Raw genomic sequence first — 22,355 nt, 5'->3', positions numbered from 1 at the left:
GGATTTATCCATTTCCCCTTTTGCTCAGCGACATCCGGTCACCGATGTATTAGTAGAGGCCTTTGTAATCAATCTGTTGCCGCACTATAATCTCACAGAAGCTTCTTCTCTGCTGTGTCTGTAATGCTGGAAGAGAACAGAAGTGAAGGGAATGAGGGAAGGAATTGAGAGCTGAGGGAAGATCCAGAGAGAGAGAGTTTCAGAAATTCAATCATTTTTGTGCACAGTTGAAGTGTTAAGGCTTTCAACACGATGGTGTCATCAGCGCATTAAATGCGTCCAAAAACACATTCTGCGCTCCTGAGATTCAACTCGATGCCTTTTTTTGAAAATTGATTATGTTCAGGCGACCGAGTTGCTAAATGGAAGGTTCAATTAACGGCTTGGTTCTTTTATGGAGCTGCTCTCCCTTAAAACCCGCCGGCCACGGTCCATCAACACTCGTTTGAAAGGAGTCGCATCGCGCCGCCAATGTCACAGCTACACCTTGGTAGGTAGGTAGGTGAAGCCCTTAATCAAAGAGGAGCCTCCATCGACATCGGGTATTACGCGCCTATACCATAATGAATCTATTGATCGCAGACACTGACAATCTCCTGTCACAGTCCCGCCGATTCCATCCCGCTTTACCCCTGATTAATCCTCTAACGTACTCCCCTTGTTTCGCCCATTAATCGAACCTTTCCCTCCCCTAAGCCCCCCCCGAGGGGACACTTGTCAATACACTTTAGATCGAACTCCTCGGTGCTGACGCGGGATCCGCGCTGGCTCCATCGGAGTGACGAATCGATGACTTATCGCCCACGGCTCCGCAGCTCGTCCGTCCCCAGCCGCCGTGCATCTCAATCACTCAGACGACATCGTCTCTTGCTCTGCGCCTCCAGCCTCTCCTTTTCCCGTCTCTTTTGACCTCCATCAGAACATCTCGGCTGGAAACACGTTGATCACGTTCGAAAGGCAATTCGGGGCCTAATTCCTTGTCGTTGTTCTTTTTGAACGCTGCATAACGTCGTTACCCCGGAGAGGTGGAAGGGGTCTGCGGCTGGAGTGGATGCTGAGGCTGGGCGCTTTGTCCGGGTTTGATAGAGTCGTCGTGACAGGGCACCAGCTGCTGCTGGAACGTAGTTCACTGACATTTGTGAAGCAAACAGATTGGCCACTCAGTGTGAATCTCATTATCGTACATCTGCAAGTTTGCATCACCTTTTGGATTATCCATCTTGGCATTAGGGCAATGGGCTCCATGGGGAGAAACATCGGTGTATTGTATAAAAGAATAATGGAGGTGCTTTTTTGATTGACACCATTTTTATTGAAAGACCAAAAAGCAACAACACATTACTGCGTCCTTCACTTCCACCATGTCACTTCCTTGTCCCCTCCTGTCGTTGGGGGTAACGAAGGACTGACCCGCTGTGGGCTCATTCGCAAGCTCATTCCTTTTCTCAAAAAATGGTCCACAAATAACTACTTCCATTGGATTTATGGAACAGCTGGGCGCTTTGTTGTTTAATTAAACAACGATTTTGCCATCAGCCATCAGCCTTCTTGCCTTTTTGCACCCGGGGAACACACGTAAGGACACACACGCCCCTTTTTACCGCTCCGGTGGTGGTGGTGACCTGTCAGTCACAGTAAACCTAAATCATACTCTCCTTTATGGTCTATTTTATTGTCTGTTTTTAGTGCTTGAGGAACATTTGAAGCTAGCAATTCAGACCGTAAACAAGTTTTTACTATGTTTACTGAGGTAATAAATCAAGGGAGAAGTAATGTAATCTTCTCCGACTACGCTCTGACTGCTTTTCGATGGCCAGTAGAGGCAGCCAGCTGCTCAAATTTTTTTGTTAATAATTGCACAGCAATATGCTAAATTGACGATCATGGTAAATGTGTCACTGAGAGCGTTTAGATCAAATCACCACAAGGCCTAATTAGAGTCTCGCGGATTAACGAGCATGACTCTCGGCTTTGTTGACCCAAAGTTATCCCAAATGGAAGAAGAGCGATTGTGGGCGACGTCATCTTCAGATGCAAATAAATACACATTAATTCCACTAGTTGGTGGCGAAAATGTGTTCAGGAGATATATTCAAAAGGAAAAATTAAAAGTGCATGTTCATTGTAATAAAATAACATGTCATTGCATTGTCATTATGATGCTGCAGAGTGCATTGTTACTTTGGGCTGTAGCTCCACAAGCTTGGTTAGTTGACATTTTTCATGATATTTTTTGACAACAACACAATGATAATAACAGCAAGACCCATGTGAAGAGTGATGCTATGTCCTTTGACACACTATGTGGTACTGGGTTATTTCTTGTTTTTACATAGGAAAATCTACCTTGTTGTTACTCTTTCCCCACCTGTTTTGCACAATTTTCATATTCATGGGCTTACGTGTGTTTTATGTATATATTCAGCTGACTGTGGTGCACATGAAAGTCAAATACCCAGCACCCTGGGAAAACAAATGAAGGTGCACGGAGGGAAAAGGGTCACATGTGCCTGCCCAAGCAAAACAGAGGGTGAAACCTGGCCGAGTCGTTACAGCAATTATTCGCTTTACCCCGACTAAACTACTGAACATAGATACATTAATTAGACAAATAGCCCAACAGCGAAGAAACACAGGCTGACTGAATACGTGTCAAGTGGAATCTATCGTCCTCCTTTATTCATTTATTTTGTCAGGGCTTTCAAGTGACCGCTGGGATTCACGGGCTGATTCTTTGCGAAATGTGCTGTGCTTTGATCTACATCAAGTGCAAGCTAAACCCAGGGAGGGGAAAAACCAAACGACGTCCAGCAGCACGTTGTGGCTGCTGCGCTCCTACGGAGACAAAAAAAAGGGGGGTGGGGGCGTTAGCTTCTTCTTGCTGCTGGACTCGGTGGTTGATTTATGGCCAGGTTTCTGGAGAAAACTCGTGGCGCGTAAGCAACTGTGCAGAGTGCTGATCAATGTAAACCCGTCTGTGTGTGTGTGTGTGTGTGTGTGTGTGTGTGTGTGTGTGTGTGTGTGTGTGTGTGTGTGTGTGTGTGTGTGTGTGTGTGTGAATGGGCGCCGTGACCTTTTGGAAAACTCCTCTCTGAGAAAGTGGAGTGCTCAGTGATCTTATTCCATGTCCTCTTTTCTTATTTTAAACATAGAGTGGCTTCAGAAAAGCTTTGACACAGCAAGAACGCCCCCCCCCCCTGCCCCTGCCCCCCCCCCCCCAGCGTCTTTCAAGTGACTGAATAATCCGGGACTTCTCTTGGCTTTTGTCTTTGACGAAACACACAGGACTTGCACGTGCTCCCTCAAACCCACTGCTTAGAGTGTGACTCTGTAGCCAAAAGAGGAAGGTGAAGTGTGTCCTAAGCGAGCGCCTAACGCTGACTTTGAAAAGGACAAAGCTCTTCTTCAAGATACGGTTCTTTTACAAAGGCAGGTGAGTTTTTCACAATGCTTTGCTGATTGCAGTGTGACATACATTAGACTTTTATCCAAAGCGACTTACATTGCATTTTAACTCATGGTCTACATTTTGGCCTGTGGAGCAATTTGGGGGTTAGGTGTCTTGCTCAAGGACACTTTGAGATGGCACATGGAGCAACCGGGATTCAAACTGCCAACCTTGCCGTTCCCAGTGCACCACACTGGTCCATGCGCCTCGTTTCAGTCGATGTTAGTCGGAGTCGACGGACAGGGTTCCCCTCATGTTCGAATGTTGGCCGTGATGCCGTGAACTCCTTTGTGGCACCTGTTTCCTCCTAATGAGAGATTTAAAAACATTTATTTATTTCATTTTTTGTACATCATTGCTTCAAAAAAAGGTGATTATCAGTGTGTGTGACAAATGGAATTCCCAACAACTGAGATTGTTGAGATCTTTTCACTCCCTTTCTGTCTCTGCCAGGTCTCTGGAGGATGGTCTTGTGAGAAATCCAAAGGATTCCAGGCTTGATTGGGTTTAAAGTATTAGTAGTAGTAGTAGTAGTAGATTCAGGGAAATCATGATACAGACAGGAGTCGTGGCATAATTCAGCTGAGATGGGTTAGATTGTTCTTTCTGACCCCTCTCCTTGTGCACGGAGAAGATTTAAGCGAGTTTGGCATTGTGCAACCAGCAGGACGATGTAAGCAGATGTTGGAAGAAAGCTCACTTCGCCCCCCTTCTGGTGTAACCGTGGTTGATCAAAGGGATGGATCACCAACACATGTTTTCCAGTTCAGAAAACCACTGAATTCACAGTGAAAACATAAGAAAAAAAGAGTTCATGATAGAGATTAATCCCCCCCCCCCCTCCCCCGACGACATGTCCACCTGTAGCCACATGGCTGCAGCAGGTGTCGGGTGCTGAGCCTGCTTTAGAAGGACCAGCAGACCTCATTTCAAACGGACTCCGAGAGCGAGTCGTATCATTCCAGCTGCAGGCACCACTCCTGGGTCCAGAAGCTTAGCTTCAAGGCGCTCTGCTGGCCTTCCATCCTGGTGGGGCGCTTTCCTCTGCTATGCCCGCTTCACTGGTGATGCTGTATTCTTCTTCTCTCGCAACCCTCGCTGCGCTCACCCCACCGGCTGGTGGGGAGCAATCCGGTGTTGCTCATTCTTGTGTTTTCTTTGGGGGTGTGAATCATCTGTCAAACCAGTTTAAACATATATAGGTAATATCCTTAATTATCCTTATATCCTTATCCTATAACACTTAATAAAACCAAAGCAAATGTAACTCGTGTACCCTGGACCTCGCGTTACCTGGGACTGACTTACTGTGACAACCCTGCAGCGGCTCAGTGGAATTTTCCATTTTACGGCGCGACGGTAATGCTGTTGTTTGGAGATCCTTGTTGTGGGAGCGTTTTCTCAGCCCCAGGCCTCGGTAAGTGTGAGCCTCCCATGATAGCGGTTTATCGGGTAATGTTTGCACTCTTGCAGCGGGGCTGCCAGCTTTCCCTCAGATGCACTTTTACAAAGCATCTTAAAACACTGCCGTCAAGAACCGGTTAACCACCGCCCTATATTCGGATGCACGTGTATTCGTGATGTTTCAGTAAGCCACTGTTTAAGCATGATTATGGAGCAGAGAGGTCCGGATTGATTTGAAGTGGTTCTCAGTAGTATGTTTTCTCTTTCGCCGGGTCCAGATGTGTTCACACCAGGCCCAGTGATCGGAATGACCACCCCGGAAGGTACGGAGGGCTCCGATCACAGCGGAGCGGCTCACGATGTTCATGTTGCCCGGGGGAAGTTAAGTGACGCTGTGAAATACGAATTAATATCAAAATACCAGCATCATCAGTGGTGGACGCGAAGTATAGCAGCCTTGGAGAACAATAATGTAGGGGCCTCTGTATTTTCTGTCTTCAAATTCGATAAAATAAGTTTAGAATATACTCATTTCGTAACAACGTTGTAATGTAACTGTATTAAAAGCAATAATTTTAGGGAAACCGAGGAAGTTATCGACCAGCCTCAAGCAGAAGCTGTTTAATATTTCTACGTTGTAATGAAATATCCACAGAGGGAGAGAGCTCTGGTGGAGTCGGGAAGCCAAGCGAGTCATTTTGGAATAAGCGCTCAGCTCGTCTAGTTTTTGGCAGAGAGATATTTCATTAGATCCCAGAGCAGCTCAAAAAGTGACAATTTAGGTGGCCCATAGTAACACCTGTATGGAATATTTCACCATGATCTCATCTTACAAATGAGTAAAAGTCATCTGCAAGACCACTGTGCATACTCCCCTAAATGTCACACCCTGTGAGCGATTCCTCCCCCGCTCCATGACATGCTGAGCCCCGAGGCGAGAGGGAAGCAAGGAAGTTAAATGAAAGGAGAAAAATGGGCAGACAGTGGGGAGAGGCTGAGGCCTCGCTAGTCGGAACAAAATGTCTGTGAGCGCAGTGATGGAGGTGAGGAGAGGTCTTTAGTTTTGTACAGTCCTGGGAGATGTGTTAAGTAGGATATTTGATGGACCGAACTCCCCCCGGGAGCCACACACAGTGGTTGAAACAAATTAAATGTACCTCTCTGTGCATGTCACACTCACATTGACCCGGGATTATTTTTGTACCTTACTGCCGAGCCTTTTTTCACCTTGATTACAAAAGGTAGGGAAGAGAGGGAGTATCGCGGGTGGCACGTCCCTCAGCTACTGTTCACTCTGCAGCTGGATAATAAACTGGAACTCAAGAGGTTATTAAGTGTTATGGGCTGGAAAGAATGTGCGTCATGTGGGGATCCAGCTTTGCAGCTCGTCATCAAAGGAGAAAAAGAAAGGGATGGACAATGAAAACACTGCTTGCATAGATCGAAGGATGAGCTCCGTAGCTTTCTGCTCTGGTGTCTAAAGATCCTCAAGGTTTTACTGTGATGAATGCAGGTTTGCTCTTATCAGCCGGCTTCATTTCTCCACCTGTCCACAGAATAATATATATATATACAGTATATATATATTATATATTACATATTCTTATTGTAATGAGGTGTGAGCCAACCCAGTTCTGTGGTTTATAAAGATTATCTGTTAACTATTTATCAGAGCCAAACTCATCAGGAAAGGGGGCTTAATTTGGTTTAAAAAAAAGATCATATTAGAGATAGAGAAGAAAAAAAAATCTTGCATACCCAGTACTGACAAATTATACCAAACGTTTGATTTCCAAATTATTTTAGCTGTCTCACTTATCTGTAATCCTTGACATTGCTGAACCAAGCAAATATTTAGCAAAATCACTTACTGAACCCAACTCAGTTTAAAAATATGTTGTAACTATTAATTGGGGCCAAATAAAACGTGAACAAACAACGTCAGCGCCTGATGTCCATCTCACTCTTTTTTTGCTCTGATTTTGGTCTCCACCAACTCCTGAGAGAAACTCCTTGTAATTTTATCTCCACTCGTCACTTGTTATTTTGTTATTCACACATTTAATCGGGCCGCATTAGGCAGAGAGGACATTCAATTATTTAATACGTATTTACGGCTGAACAGTGTCTCTTGAAACCCTTGACATATTCTCTCTTTTTTCCCACTCCTCTGTCCGGCTGCTGAGTTCCGGCTCTGGATCATCAATTATTCCAGTCTACCTACTGTAAGCCAGCACAGCGCTGCTCCTCCCTGTTCAGTCTCTGCCAGGTTTCCTGCCCTCTGCTCTGCACCTCCTCATCCTCCCTTCCTCTTCTCCCCCCTTTCCCTGCAGAGCACCTACACAAACTCACACACACACACACACACACACACCTACACACACACACACACACATGGTGACAGATGACACCGAAGGCGGGGGGTCTCTGCCAGTCTCGCCCCTCTAGCTTGGCATATGCCAGCCTCTGCACCAGTGCAGCGGAGCACCTGCCCGGCCCTCCGTTAACGGCCCCCCCGGGCGGACAGGCATCCGGCCCCCGGAGTGCTTTGCACTAAACTGTTTGACTTTCACTGGGCGTCCCAGGGCTGTCCATTTAAGGGATTCAGTGTGCAGCCTCCGTCTTTGTCTCTGTCTGAGCGCATTTGGGGGAAGCGAGGAAGAAACTTCCATTGATACAGCCCGCCAGCGCATCGCCTGGCCGTCAGGCTATTCTGTCACACGCAGGCGCCCCCCTCCCCCCCCCCCCCCCCCCTCTGCTCGGCACGGCACTAAAGTGCACGGGCACGCTAAATGAAGTCCCAGGCTTGGACCGAAGTGAGGTTTTCTCTGTGTTACAAAGCAAAACATGCTAAATGAAAGAGGGGGGGGGGGGGGGGGTTGCTCGTGGACTGTTGTGCATCCAGTCTGTTAAAATTAACGTCAACAAAAGCTGCAAAGGACATTTTTCCATCACTTGGGGGCAGAAATTAGACTCCAAAACAACCGCGCAGGAACAAACCGCACAAACCTACACATTCCCCATCGGGAAGAAGAAGAACGCTCCCCTGCTTCTGTTTGGAGAAGTTTAATATTCACTGACGCTTTTCAACCCAATTTTGCCCGCCAACTCTTGAGAAAAACATCTGGCCCCTCTCCGGCTTCCTGGATGTTCGGCTGTGTTCACCAGCCACTCAGTTACTTTGGCTCTCGACCATTTGATGCTGGGCAGGAGGCCTAATCAGTTTGTGTGTGGATGAGAGCTGAGGGCCGCTGCCCGCAGTTTTATGGGCAAGGGGTGGCCTCGAGAGCCCGAGAGCCTGAACAATGTGGACCGGTCGAACCAAAACAAGGGAGCTGAAAGGACGCTGAAACCAACCCAGGGCGCAGATGTAAGCGACTACCTGAGGGATCGCAGGCACGGGGAGTCCATTGTTTTAATGTGAACATCAAAAGTGTAGCTTAACAGACGTTTAACATTCACACCTCGTGCGCTGAATATATTTTTTTTTGTTGAGAAACCCTCCTTGAGATGATGGACGAAGAGATTACAACAGTCGACGTCTCAGATTTCCCATGAATTAAAAAACGCAGGCTGAGCGCCGCCATTGTCACAAATCACTTTACACGGCGAGTGAAATTAGTCCCCTGTTTGTGGTCTCCTTCCCTTGCGATACGTCTTTGTTACATTAAACAAATGTGCTCATTAGGGCTCCTTTGTCACAATTATGTCGGAGTTTGGAACATTTGGCCCTTAGCTCTGCATGACTTCCTGCTCCTCTTTAGTCAGTGAACAGTAAATACGAGGAATCAATCAATCCAGGGTTTAAAACCATAATAAAAATAGATCTAAATAGAAAAGTAATGACCTCCAGTTTAGTTATCATTTCAACGTGTGGCCAAACCAAACGACCTGTGCTTGGTGACGAGTCTTTTCCTGGTGAACAGAGGAACAAACGAGGACCGTACGCAGAAACTTTTACTCCGCTAAAGCAAATCAGCAAATCAGCACTCGCCACAGTGATATAACCTCAAGCAGCAGGTTTCTGAGCATGTTTTTTTTTTTCTTCTTTTCCAAAAAGCGACCTCAATGGGGGGAGAATCCACGTAGCCCTCCAACCGTCATCCAGCGTGAAGCTCGTTGTGTGGCAATGTAAATATGTGAGAGGCCATGTTGCTATAATCCCTCTAACAGCACAACTAGGACCACCTGAATCTAATCGGAGGTTCCTGCAGAGCCCCCCCCACTCTCCCCCAGGTGATTCCAGAAAGCTACTGTTGGGTTAATGGGCCTTGTCCGTCTCTCCTCCGTTCCTCCAGCCGGTCCTATAGACCCCGGCTACTCCCCCTGACCCAATCGCACATCTCCCCACAACACACTTCACTGCCCCCACCCCCCCCCCCCCCCCTCCACCCCCCCATGTTTCTATAATTTCATTCCCTTCACGGGCCACAAATCTCTCTTTTGCCATTCCTCCCTGCATGTGTACTCTATGTGGATCTGCTCGGTGCGCGCTCTTGCGTACGCCGCATACCTGTGATGCCCATTTCTTTCTTGCTCCTTCGCACCCCCGCAGCCCCCCCCCCCCCTCTCTGTTTATCCATCGCCTCTCTGTCCAAATCCCCAGATGTGCTCTATTGGTACGGTGCACAACTCATGGCCAACCCATTCCTCACGGTTGAGGTGTGGCACCACATTTGAATGTGATGTAGAATCCGTCATGCAGAAACATTACAGGACATACATATTTATTCTCTGCTCTTCATTGCTGCTTTCTTCATCTTCATTTGTTCCTCTCCCGGACTCTCTCTCTCTCTCTCTCTCTCTCTCTCTCTCTCTCGCTCTTTCCCCATAACTTCTTTTGACTGCTCCCTGTTCAGACCTGCGCTGGGTTACTTCCAAGCCTGTGCTCACGCGGTGAGGAAAAGGCTCTTGTTTATAAAATAAAATAAAAACACTCCTGTAAGACACAGATCCGCCATTTCAAAGACTTCACCCCAAAAAATAAATCATTTTCTGTGGTGCAAACCATTCAGCTGATGTGGTTTCAGCAGTGACTGGTAGAAACTTCACATGTAAGCAGATAAAAAAATAACACAGTGACTGGGAGAATGCAATTACCTTTTTGACTTTATTATTTGACATATCTCTCTAATTATCTCCTCTATTTCCTCGTGGCCTTCAGGACTGCATCGCTTGCGGAGGATCTCGATATAATATAATTTCTGCTCGGAAACAATAAAACCGATCGAGGGTCCTTGATTACGTTTGGCCACTTGCTTCAATTCATATCCCAGGGAAAAATGAAAACACTTCATTGCTTAAACTTGAATTCAGAATCAAGATAATTTGCTCATCAAGCCAGAAACCCACAAACAAAGCAACTTGAACAATTAGAACACGGCCCCACTAGCAAAAGGCTTTGTGTGGGGCGGTGTAATTAGAATGCCTATACTTTATCTGCCTCTCTTTGTGTTAAAGCAATTGACTTTTTTCTTCGACGCAGTTCTTCGATCCTATCTGTTGTACTTTGACAATGTTTAATCCTCACACTCAATTATTACGGTCACAACTTTTGACAACCGCTCTTAATTAATTCCCCCGACCTTTCGTGACCCCGACCTTGCGCGACACCTATTTGGGCCTCTCTCTCTCTCTCACACCTGATTGGTGGATGCCATGTGCTGACTGAGTCCTGAGTGACAGGTGGGCCCCACTAAATGAAACCAGCATCGTGGAGAGTTGCTTCCCTTGTATCGCCCCCGGGGCTCGCGCACGCGCATCAATCACCGCGCGGCTCCGTGTCAGCCTTTTTCCCGCCCTTCGTTCTCTGCAGGATCCTGCAAATTAATCGGTGGATCGACAAATTCTGCATGAAAATGGCTTTCCAGGTCGTACCGGAAGTTGCGGGGGGGGGGGGGCGGTTTTTGGCTTGACGAGGCCGCTTAGTCTGATGCAAAGTGTAAAATATGGCTCGTGCAGGTGTGTCGGATGCGTCTGCGGGTGTTTTCAGTGACATTCCATTCCGCCACGTCGCGCGCCATGTGTGAGCGCGAAAACTGGGGGGGGGGGGGGAGGAGATTCACGATGTCGCTTCACGCGCGCGTGACAGCGAGCGCGTCTGGAACGAGGAGCTTTTCCGCTCCGACGGGTCCCGTGTCCTCCCGGGCGTTTCTCTTCTACCTGTCTCTCGTTTACACGACTGCTGCCCCCCCCCCCCCTCCCCCTCCCAGACACGCTGCATGTCTGTGCTAATTCAAGTGTTTGATCTCCCCCTCCCTCCCTCTCTCCCCCCCGCAGAGAGACACACGCGCTGCCCCACGTGATCTATGAGTGAGGGCGAAGCGAGAGTCGCAGACTGACAGCGTGGAGATTGAACTAGAGGGGGGAGGGGGAGGAGGAGGGGTGGGGGGGGGTGGAGAGGCGAGGGACAGAATAAGTCCACGTAGTGAAGGCCCACGGGATGAGAGGAGGAATGTAATGCACGGGTTACAAATGACAGTGTCACGACAGGAAGGAAGTTAAGCTTTCATTTAAAGTGGATCAAATACATGACGTCACTTGCCGTGTCCTGTTGCATTTTTAAAACAAATTCAAACCGCATCAGCAGCAACACCCAAAATAATAAAAAAAGAAGAAACACGTGATTCGCAGGCCAAGCTCTCAGTTTTGGAGAAGAAGAAAAAAAAAAAGCTGTGTTGTTTTTTGTTTCCCTTATGGGGCACAGCATTGATTTTTCTGAGCTATACTTACTCAGCTGCAGCCAGTAAGAGATGATCTAGTGACATTTGTGCAGCACACTCATGAGGCTCACACGGGCACTGAGAGAACCCACACACCTCAACACGTGGGTGTGGAGAGCAGCAGCGATAGCCGAAAGCAGGTTCATCACCATCCACAAACAGTGGCAGGTATCAGAGGGAAACAGAGACGTCACCACAAATCGAAAAATGGCTTTCTCACTATTACTAATATCGATGATCCCGTGCGGAGCCTTTTGTCCAGTCGTAGTTTCAGAGAATAACATAAAACTAGGATTTAAAGTTTTTAAAGCTTTGGCCTTATTCCTTTTTCCCCAAATCTGAGTCCGGATGGCTACATCCCGGTCCCAATGCTGCTCCTAAAACAGCTGATCGTTCACGTTGTTAAGACCAAATAACTTTCAGTTAGAGCTTCGTGTGCTGCTTTTGATGAAATTGGATTTCACAAGGAGTTCAGTTCGATGGGGGATCGTTGCATTGTACCCCAGTAGTTTTTTCCCTTTTTTTATAATCCAACCATATATTTTCTTAACCATGGGTTTAAATCTAACAGCTTTTTGGGTTGTACACAAAAAGCAAAATGTGATAAATATTGACAAGAACAGGAGTTGAACAGAGGAAAATACAAAGTGATGCTTTGGGGGAAGCAGAATTCAATATTCTACATGGACCAGCCTTTGGTCTGCTGGATTTTCTTTGATAAACATTAAATCTATAATTGCAATCACCATCCACCCGAACTACTGCCGTTCGACCCGCACAGTGCTACAAAAAGATTGCATTCGCTTTACTCTGTAAAATGCCGAAGAAAACCCAAGAAGATCCTGGCAGCGGCAATTATGCTTCTCTCCAAATGCATTGGGAAAAACAAATGAGAAGAACATGGCTTCTTGGAGGCAGAGCGCCGCTTACAGATAAGCGACGAGGTCCCTCCTCACGCCATCCGTCCAGGTGGACGTCGACTTCTCTCTCACACACATTGAAAACACACCGGACACTTGTGAGGGCACACCAAGACCTGCTCACACACGGGTCATGTGCATGGCTCGCAGTCCCCCCCGACATCAGTCTCCTCCCTCTCTCTCTCGCTCTCCCTCTCTTTCTCTCCCACACAAACTTCATCCTCTTGTCCTCTGGCCCCCATGCACTTCTCCTCTCTCCTCCCTCCTCTCTCCTCCCTCCTCTCTCCTCTCTCCTCCCTCCTCCCTCCTCCCTCCTCCCTCCTCTCTCCTCCCTCCTCCCTCCTCTCTCCTCTCTCCTCTCTCCTCTCTCCTCCCTCCTCTCTCCTCCCTCCTCCCTCCTCCCTCCTCTCTCCTCTCTCCCCTCTCTTCTCTCCCACACATACTTCATCCTCTTGTCCTCTGCCCCCCATGCACTTCTCCTCTCTCCTCCCTCCTCCCTCCTCTCTCCTCCCTCCTCTCTCCTCCCTCCTCCCTCCTCTCTCCTCCCTCCTCTCTCCTCCCTCCTCCCTCCTCTCTCCTCTCTCCTCCCTCCTCTCTCCTCTCTCCTCTCTCCTCTCTCCCACACATACTTCATCCTCTCGTCCTCTGCCCCCCATGCACTTCTCCTCTCTCCTCCCTCCTCTCCTCCCTCCTCTCTCCTCTCTCCCACACATACTTCATCCTCTCGTCCTCTGCTCCCTGTGCACCTCTCCTCCCTCCTCCCTCCTCTCTCCTCCCTCCCCTCTCCTCTCTCCTCTCTCCCAGGCAGCCCTCCCAAGCCCACACTTCACCGCGTCTCCGTGGCTGGCTGACCTTGGAGCGGGTGGAGGACGAACCGGAGACGGACGAGGCTTGGAGAAGGAGCCCGCCATTCATCTCATGTCGGCCAGAGCCGGCTCGGCGAAAACAATCCCCGGCGAGGGAGAGAGCCGCGAGCATCACAGAACCCCCCCTCCCAACCCCCCCCCCCCCCTCCGAGTGGCACGATCCGTCAACTAAGCCGAGCTCTCTGGACTGAGGCCCCAGGCCACATCTGCACACAGACACACACACACACACACACACAGGTGTGCAGCTCCTCCTCTGCAACTTGGGATCAGGGTTTTTTCAGTGGCATTTATATTTTGGGGGCGTTGATGCTCGGGGTCTCGTGGCTGCGTACCTCTACCTCTGGTTCATGGCGTCTTCCTTCTTCGCACTACACACCTGTAAATGTCGTTTTTAGATTATTATTATATATATTATATTTTTGGGAGAGATGGGGCTCCCCCATTCTCGCTTCACTTCTCAGTTAACTTATTTTTTCTAGCTGACCCCGTCATCTCCTGCTCATTTTCTCCCCCGTCCTGTGGAATGAACCATCGCAATCAGGGCTATTGTAGCCTCTCTTTTTCTCCCCCCCCCCTCTCCCCTCCACCCATCCATCATTCTACCGGCTTGTCCCCCTTTCTGCGTTATTTGGTTCTTAAGAAAAAATCAAAACCTGCCTCTCTTCAGATGCACCGCTGTGTGTGTGTTTTTTTTTTCCTTTTTACATGGTAATCAGTTTGCAAATCAGCGCGGTGTCAGGCAGTGTTTGGCAAGTTGTTTGGATCACTCTGCTTTAATCTGCGAGACGGCAGAACCGTTGCAGACTGCAGAGCGCGATAGTCTGGAGTGGATTTATGTTTTTTAGGGGAGGCTGAGAAAAAAAAAAAAAGCACACATTACATTTCAGAAATAAAGTGCTCTGTAAAATCCCCCCACAATTCGACAATACAAAGAGGCACAGAGTCACAATGCGGTTCCCGACGATTCATTGACGAACCATCTTTGAAAGGGGAATGGTTGGGTCCATTTACTGATGACCCACTCCGCCAGAAGACACCGCCCGTCGGGTTCGATGAGTGGTGGCGCTCTGCGTTGAAATTCAACATGGTCAAGTTAGAAATGATGAATAGAGATTGTATTATTCTGGAGTTGCGAGCCCAAGGAGTAAACAGTCAATGGTGAATCGCCAGTGGCCACCATAGGCCAAAGAAAACAGCTAAAGGTCATAACAGTTTACAAGCTACAAAGTCAATACTTTATCAGTCCCAGTAGAATAAAGGAGAGCATAAAACTGAAGGAGTACAAGATGGGTTTTTTTTACAAGTTCACCGCAGGGATTAATCTTCACACATTCCGTTTTAAGAGAAGAGGTGAAAATGAAAAGGTTTCTCTCGATAGAGCCGGTACCAATATATACACACATAAAAAAAAAGGTTCTATGATAAATGCTCAGTTGGTCGCCGTGGCAACACCACCACCACCACCATGACCTAATCTGGTAGACAAGAGTTGACCAAGTCAAGGAATATCTGCAAGTTGGTTAATTGAATGGCGTAATTGACATAGTACGTTATAGATTTGTATTTATCTTTTATCTGGAAGGAGTGAAATAAAAACTTGCCATTTATGATAAAAAACTGCCACTCTGTGCAGGATGTTCTAAAGTATGAAGCTCTCTGTGTCAGGAATTCAGCTTCCTGAACCGGGTTTCGGTTACATTTCCTTTCTAACCTGAAGTTGTTTTTTCTGAGTTCCCCCAAACACATCCTGACTGATTATCCAACCATCGACACCTGCTTCCGCCTGCACACCCGGTCCTGATTACCATCCCCTTCACCATTTAAGCCGCGACCAGACTACCAGTCCCTGCCGGATCGTTAGCGTACCACGTACGGTTTTTGGCTCCTGTAACCTAGATATCTCAGAGTTGAGAAAAATCAGTGTGTTTGTTTGTTTGTTTCGTATCACTAACCCACTACCTGTTTCCCTGTCTGCAGCTCATCCCTTGGATCACCCTTTCCCCCTGCCTAGCCGCTGACCCCACTCCAGCCCCCCACTCATCCCCACTCAACCGGACCAGCCCCTCCCCACACGTCTTCCACAATAAATACCCACCGTTCCCTTTGATTCTTTTTGTGGTCTGCTTTTGGGTTCCCGTCCCGGACATATTGTGACAGAACGATCCGGCCAAGATGAACCCAGCGGACCTAGAATCCGTACGACATGCCATTTCCCAGCAGGAAGACACGTTGGGACAGCACAGTCTGGCCCTGCATGAGATAACGACAGCTCTTCGCAGTCTGACCACAAGTCTTACCACGGTCCAGGCTCAGCTCAGCGCTCCAGCAGTTTCCCCACCCCCGCCTGCCGTCCCAGAAGCCGCGTCACTCCGAGAGCCCAAGGTTCCAACACCGGACAAGTATGATGGGGATTTTGGAGGATGTCGTGCGTTTCTCATGCAATGTGAATTGGTTTTTGACCTGCAGCCCTACTCCTATGCTTCTGACAAAGCTAAGATCGCCCTTGTAATTGAACTGCTGCGGGGAAGGGCCCTGGAGTGGGCGTCCGCCCTATGGGAACGACAGGACCCCTGCTTGGCCTCATACCGTGCCTTCTCAGCTGAGATGAGGGAACTCTTTGAACACTCCGTCCGAGGTAAGGACGCATCCAAGCGGTTGTGCTCTCTGCGCCAAGGTCCACGCAGCGTAGCCGAGTATGTTATTGAATTCAGAACACTGGCCGTGGAAGCTGGGTGGAATGAGGAGTCCCTACAGGCTGTGTTTCATCAAGGATTATCCGAACAGATAAAGGATGAACTAATCTCGTATCCTGAGCCAAGCGACTTGGACAAGTTGGTAGCCTTGTCTATTCGCATTGATAACAGGTGCCGAGAGAGGGAGGGGGGGAGACGTGAGAGGTTTTCCAACCATTCCCCGCGTCGCCAACCCTCTAAATCCGGAAATGGAGCGGAGTTGGGGAACCGAGCTACATTCCAGTGGACGAAGGAGGAACAGCGGTCATCTGACCCCGAACCCATGCAGGTGGGACGTCATGGATTGTCTGTAGAGGAGCGCCAGCATAGACGTGAGTCGAACAGCTGTTTTTACTGTGGTAAGAGGAACCATTACATCTCCTCCTGCCCACAGAGGCCGTTAAACTCCCAGGCTCGCTAAGAGTGGGAGGATTCTTAGCGAGCCGATCTCAGTTTTCCAACTGTCCTGTAAGACCTCCAGTTCCTGTCACACTCACGAACTCTAATCATTCTGTTGAGATTAATGCTTTGATCGATTCAGGGGCGGATGACAGCTTCATGGACGCCAATCTGGTGGAACAGCTGGGGCTCTCCGAGGAAGGTCTCCCGGAGGCCATTGAAGCTACCACACTTAACGGTGACTTATTGGCACGGATAACAAAGAGAACCGGACCCGTTAACATGCGTATTTCTGGAAATCATTCTGAAGTCATATCTTGTTTCATCCTGCACTCTCCTCGCGCTCCTCTGGTCTTGGGTTACCCCTGGCTCCGGGAACACAACCCCACTATTGATTGGACCACCGGCAAGGTAACCAACTGGAGTACGAAGTGTCATAAGGACTGTCTGAGAACTGCTGTTTCCCCCTCTACTTCTAAACAGGATGGGGACTCGCCACCCCCAGACATGTCCATGGTTCCCGATGCCTACCACGACCTTCAGGAAGTGTTTAGCAAACAGAAGGCCCTGTCTCTGCCTCCACACCGACCTTACGATTGTGCTATCAGTCTCACACCTGGGGCTACCTACCCTAAGGGCCGCCTCTACAGCATATCTAAACCAGAACGTGAAGCCATGGAAAGCTACATCAAGGATTCTCTCGCTGCCGGCCTCATTCGTCCCTCCTCCTCACCCCTGGGAGCTGGGTTCTTCTTCGTAAGTAAGAAAGACGGCTCCCTGCGGCCTTGCATTGACTACCGTGGGCTTAATGACATTACCATCAAGAACAAGTACCCTCTGCCCTTGATGAGCTCTGCTTTTGACTCCCTGCAGGGTGCGACCATTTTCACAAAGCTGGACCTACGCAATGCTTACCACTTGGTCCGTATTAAAGAGGGTGACGAATGGCTGACAGGATTCAATACTCCGATGGGCCACTTCGAGTATCTGGTCATGCCATTTGGACTTACTAATGCCCCGGCAGTTTTCCAGAGTATGGTTAACGACGTTCTGAGAGACATGATCGGTCGTTTTGTGTTCGTGTACTTAGATGACATTCTTGTGTTTTCCGAGGATCTACCTAACCATGTCCTGCACGTCAAACAGGTTCTGCAGAGGTTATTGGAGAACAGACTGTTTGTCAAGGCTGAGAAATGTGATTTTCACGCCCACACCACCTCCTTCCTTGGGTACATCATCTCTGAGGGCCAGTTGAAGATGGATCGTGAGAAGGTTAGGGCGGTGCTCGATTGGCCCCAGCCCGAGTCCCGGTTGCAACTCCAGAGATTTCTGGGGTTCGCAAATTTCTATAGACGATTCATCCGCGATTACAGCAGAGTGGCCGCTCCGCTCACTGCCCTGACTTCTACTTCCAGATCTTTCTGTTGGAACCCGGCGGCTAACGAGGCGTTCCTGGATCTGAAAGGGCGCTTCACTGATGCACCCATCCTCTCTCACCCAGATACATCTCGTCAGTTCGTTGTGGAAGTGGATGCCTCCGATGTGGGAGTCGGTGCCATTCTTTCTCAGCGAAGTTCCAGTGACCATAAGCTGCATCCTTGTGCCTTTTTCTCTCGCCGCCTCTCCCCGGCTGAAAGGAACTATGATGTGGGGAACCGCGAGTTGCTTGCTGCAAAACTCGCCTTGGAGGAGTGGCGCCACTGGCTTGAGGGGGCTGAACAGCCATTTGTGGTTTGGACCGACCACAAAAACCTAGCATATGTGCAATCTGCCAGACGTCTGAACTCGCGTCAAGCCAGGTGGGCCTTGTTTTTTGGACGCTTCAATTTTTCTCTCACCTTTCGACCTGGCTCAAGGAATGGAAAGGCTGACGCCCTTTCCCGGATGTTTTCCAAGGCGGTTAGCGAGGAGGCTACTCCGGAGACCATTCTGCCGCAGAAGCTCATCGTGGGTGTCATCACCTGGAGGATCGAGGACGAGGTGATGACTGCCCTGCGGACTCAGCCTGGGCCTGGAAATGGTCCGCCAGGTCGGCTGTTTGTACCCGACTCTGTCCGTCCTGCTGTGCTTCAATGGGCCCACGCCAGCAAGCTGGCTTGTCACCCGGGAGTGGCTAGGACCATGGCCTTACTGCGCAGACGCTTTTGGTGGCCGGCCATGGGAGACCAGACTCGGAGTTTCGTTGCTGCATGCCCGGTGTGCGCTCAAAATAAGGGTACCAACCGACCCAGCTCTGGACTCCTCCATCCTCTGCCCATCCCTCGGCGACCATGGTCGCATCTGGCTCTAGATTTCGTGTCCGGGCTGCCCTTATCTGAGGGAAACACAGTTATCCTGACGGTAGTGGACAGATTCAGCAAGTTCACTCACTTTCTGCCCCTTCCCAAGCTGCCGACCGCCACTAAGACTGCCAACATCCTGGTCAAGGAAGTGTTTAGGAAGCACGGTCTACCTAGTGACATTGTTTCGGACCGTGGCCCTCAGTTCACCTCAGCCGTTTGGAAGGCCTTCTGCCGAGCCATTGGAGCTACGGTCAGTCTCACATCTGGATTCCATCCCCAGTCTAATGGTCAAGCCGAGAGGGCCAACCAGAAGATGGAGTCTACACTTCGCTGCCTCGTCTCCTCTGACCCTACCACCTGGTCCTCTCAGCTACCATGGGCTGAGTACGCCCTTAACACTCTCCCGACCACCGCCACAGGGATGTCACCCTTTCAGTGTCTCTACGGATATCAGCCACCCCTGTTTCCATCACAGGAGAAGGATCTCTCCGTCCCCTCAGTCCAAGCTCACATTCGCCGTTGCCATAGGACCTGGCATCGTGCCAGGAGGAACCTTCTGAAGGCCTCTGACTATTACCAGCGTCAAGCCAATCGTCACAGAGTCCCTGCCCCTGCCTACGCGGTTGGGGATAAGGTCTGGTTGGCCACCCGGAATCTGCCCCTGTGGACTGAATCTAAGAAATTGTCCTCCAAGTTTATTGGTCCGTTTGTGGTGGAGCGGATCATAAACCCAGCTGTGGTCCGTCTGAAATTGCCCAAGACCCTCAGAGTCCATCCTGCCTTCCACGTCTCCTGCCTGAAGCCTGTTCTCCTCAGCCCCCTGTTGCCCCCTCCTCCCCGTCCGCCCCCCCCGCGGATGATCGACGGGGGCCCTGTCTACACCGTTCGCCGTATCATGGACGCCAGACGTCGTGGGCGGGGTTTCCAATACCTCGTGGATTGGGAGGGTTACGGTCCTGAGGCGAGACAATGGATACCTCGGCGCCAGATCGTTGATGCCGGTCTGCTCCGGGACTTCTATAGGCTCCATCCTGGTGCTCCGGGTGGTCCGCCCGGTGGCGTCCGTCGGAGGGGGGGTACTGTCAGGAATTCAGCTTCCTGAACCGGGTTTCGGTTACATTTCCTTTCTAACCTGAAGTTGTTTTTTCTGAGTTCCCCCAAACACATCCTGACTGATTATCCAACCATCGACACCTGCTTCCGCCTGCACACCCGGTCCTGATTACCATCCCCTTCACCATTTAAGCCGCGACCAGACTACCAGTCCCTGCCGGATCGTTAGCGTACCACGTACGGTTTTTGGCTCCTGTAACCTAGATATCTCAGAGTTGAGAAAAATCAGTGTGTTTGTTTGTTTGTTTCGTATCACTAACCCACTACCTGTTTCCCTGTCTGCAGCTCATCCCTTGGATCACCCTTTCCCCCTGCCTAGCCGCTGACCCCACTCCAGCCCCCCACTCATCCCCACTCAACCGGACCAGCCCCTCCCCACACGTCTTCCACAATAAATACCCACCGTTCCCTTTGATTCTTTTTGTGGTCTGCTTTTGGGTTCCCGTCCCGGACATATTGTGACACTCTGACCAATGAGTGGACTTTAGTCTTATCTGCCCAGCCTGAAACACGACCGCGATGCGGTACTACCAACAACTTTTGTTCATGGCAGATAAACAAAAATATTTGATTGGGCACCAAACCGAACCGAACTGGACTGGACTGGACTGGACTGCTTGGTGGGAACGTGACCTCTGTGGTCATTTCCAAACTCTTTTCCTCGCCGTTTAGCTCGTCGATGGGATGTCTTTCGAGGGAAAGTTACATTTGAGGACCAAGGGGAACCCCCCTCACCCCCCCCCCCCCCCCAAGCTGTGCTCACAGTGGGCATTTTGCCTCCCTGCATGCGATCGCCGTGGAAATGCCCGGGCAAGAGTGGGGCATTTGGTTGCGACAGAGGACAGGCACACACTGTGCACCTTCAGAGGACCGGGGCGAAGGCGGAAATAGAAAGGAACATTCTGGGGAACAAAGTCTAGGTTTGCAGATTTATGCTCTGTGGAGCTGAATCAGCAGTTTGGGAAATGTGGAGCGTGAGTGTGCGAGTGTGTCTCATAAATAACTTTTTTTTTAAAGTCTTCGGGCAATTTCTACCCAGGGGAAACACGAGGAACCCGGAGGGGGCCTTTGCCCCCTGTGTGGAATTTGCATGATCGATTTTTTGATGAGAACCTTCCCCTTAGGACAAGACAGCTGTTCTAACAAGTTTATTGATGATTGTAATGGCCATGAAAGTGCCGACTCATCTCAGACACGTAATGCATACAACAAAGCTTGGATTAAGCTTCAGTCGCTGCTAAGAGACGAAATACAAACACCTTTTTTGAAATGCCTCCAAGGGGACATGAAAAACAAATAATTCCATGTTGTTATCATTAACGCGTTGCTTTCAAGAGGTACTTAGAAAATCCCTCTAAGGCCTTCAGTTCAGAATTACATAAGAGGGTGTGAGGAGTTTGGAGAAGTATGCATGTGACAGAACAACACTGCAAAAAGAGCCAGAAGACGGTTTACTTAATTAGGGCTGATTTTCCTCCAGGAGCAGCTGGAAATGCACTTTAGTCTCGGCCCTTAATGCTCTGGTCTGGAGCTTCCTCAGAGAGTCTGCACCACAAAAGTCGAGTCACGCAGATATTCAGCCGGCCACAAATTCGCACTCACTATTTACTCAAATATTTCCATGCCATCCTTTTCTTTGTCATCCTTTTCAGACAACAGAATTTCCTTTGTCCCATTGGAGAGAACCACGCGATTACGGTTGTTTCAGATTCAATCTGTTTTGAAATCAATTGCATTTTTCACAAGAAGGAAATAGCTTGTGGGAGTTTGAGTCACAGGGAGGCCCGGCAGGAGGATAAGGAACCTGAGAGAGAACCTGGCGAGCAGTGGAGGAGGAACGCTGGATCTGTGAATGGTGCAACCCAAAGCTCATTTTTAAGTCCGAAAGGAAGTTATTTGTGCATCTGAAACTGGGGAGCAGAAGACACCTTCACCTTCGGGTGGGATTGTGTCGGCGCGGACACGTGAGCCCTCCCGGGGCTTCAGAGGGCCTGCAAATATATGCCCCCCACCGGACCCCCGCACGTGACCTTACAAAATCACCAGCCCCGCGGCGCCCGGCTCGCCGTCGAGCGTGTACACGGAGGCGGCTAATCGGAAACCATCCATTACACGAGGGCAGGCTTGTTTCAGGCCACCGGCCATTCATGGTGATGGATGTGGACGAAGGCTCGGGGGTAGACAGAGAAAGACCTGTAGAGAGGGAGAACTGATTAAGTAAGTCATCTAGGGCATTATATTATACACTAAATGCACCGATGCATGATCTCAATGCAATATACGCTCCGCGTATCAGTTTATCAGGACTAATGTCCACCACCTAACTCTGCACACACTCTCAATATGCCTCTCTGCTCCACGTATGAATCTGTAAGTCCTTCCAATAGCGGATTAACATGCACCAACTCACAAAGCTTCTCTTTGGGGTCGGGCGCGTAACCTTGTTATCTTATTATTCCATTTTCT

Source organism: Pungitius pungitius, chromosome 11 (genome assembly GCF_949316345.1).
Source record: "Pungitius pungitius chromosome 11, fPunPun2.1, whole genome shotgun sequence".
NCBI classification, from domain to species: Eukaryota; Metazoa; Chordata; class Actinopteri; order Perciformes; family Gasterosteidae; genus Pungitius; species Pungitius pungitius.
Note: the sequence above shows the minus strand (reverse complement) of the source record.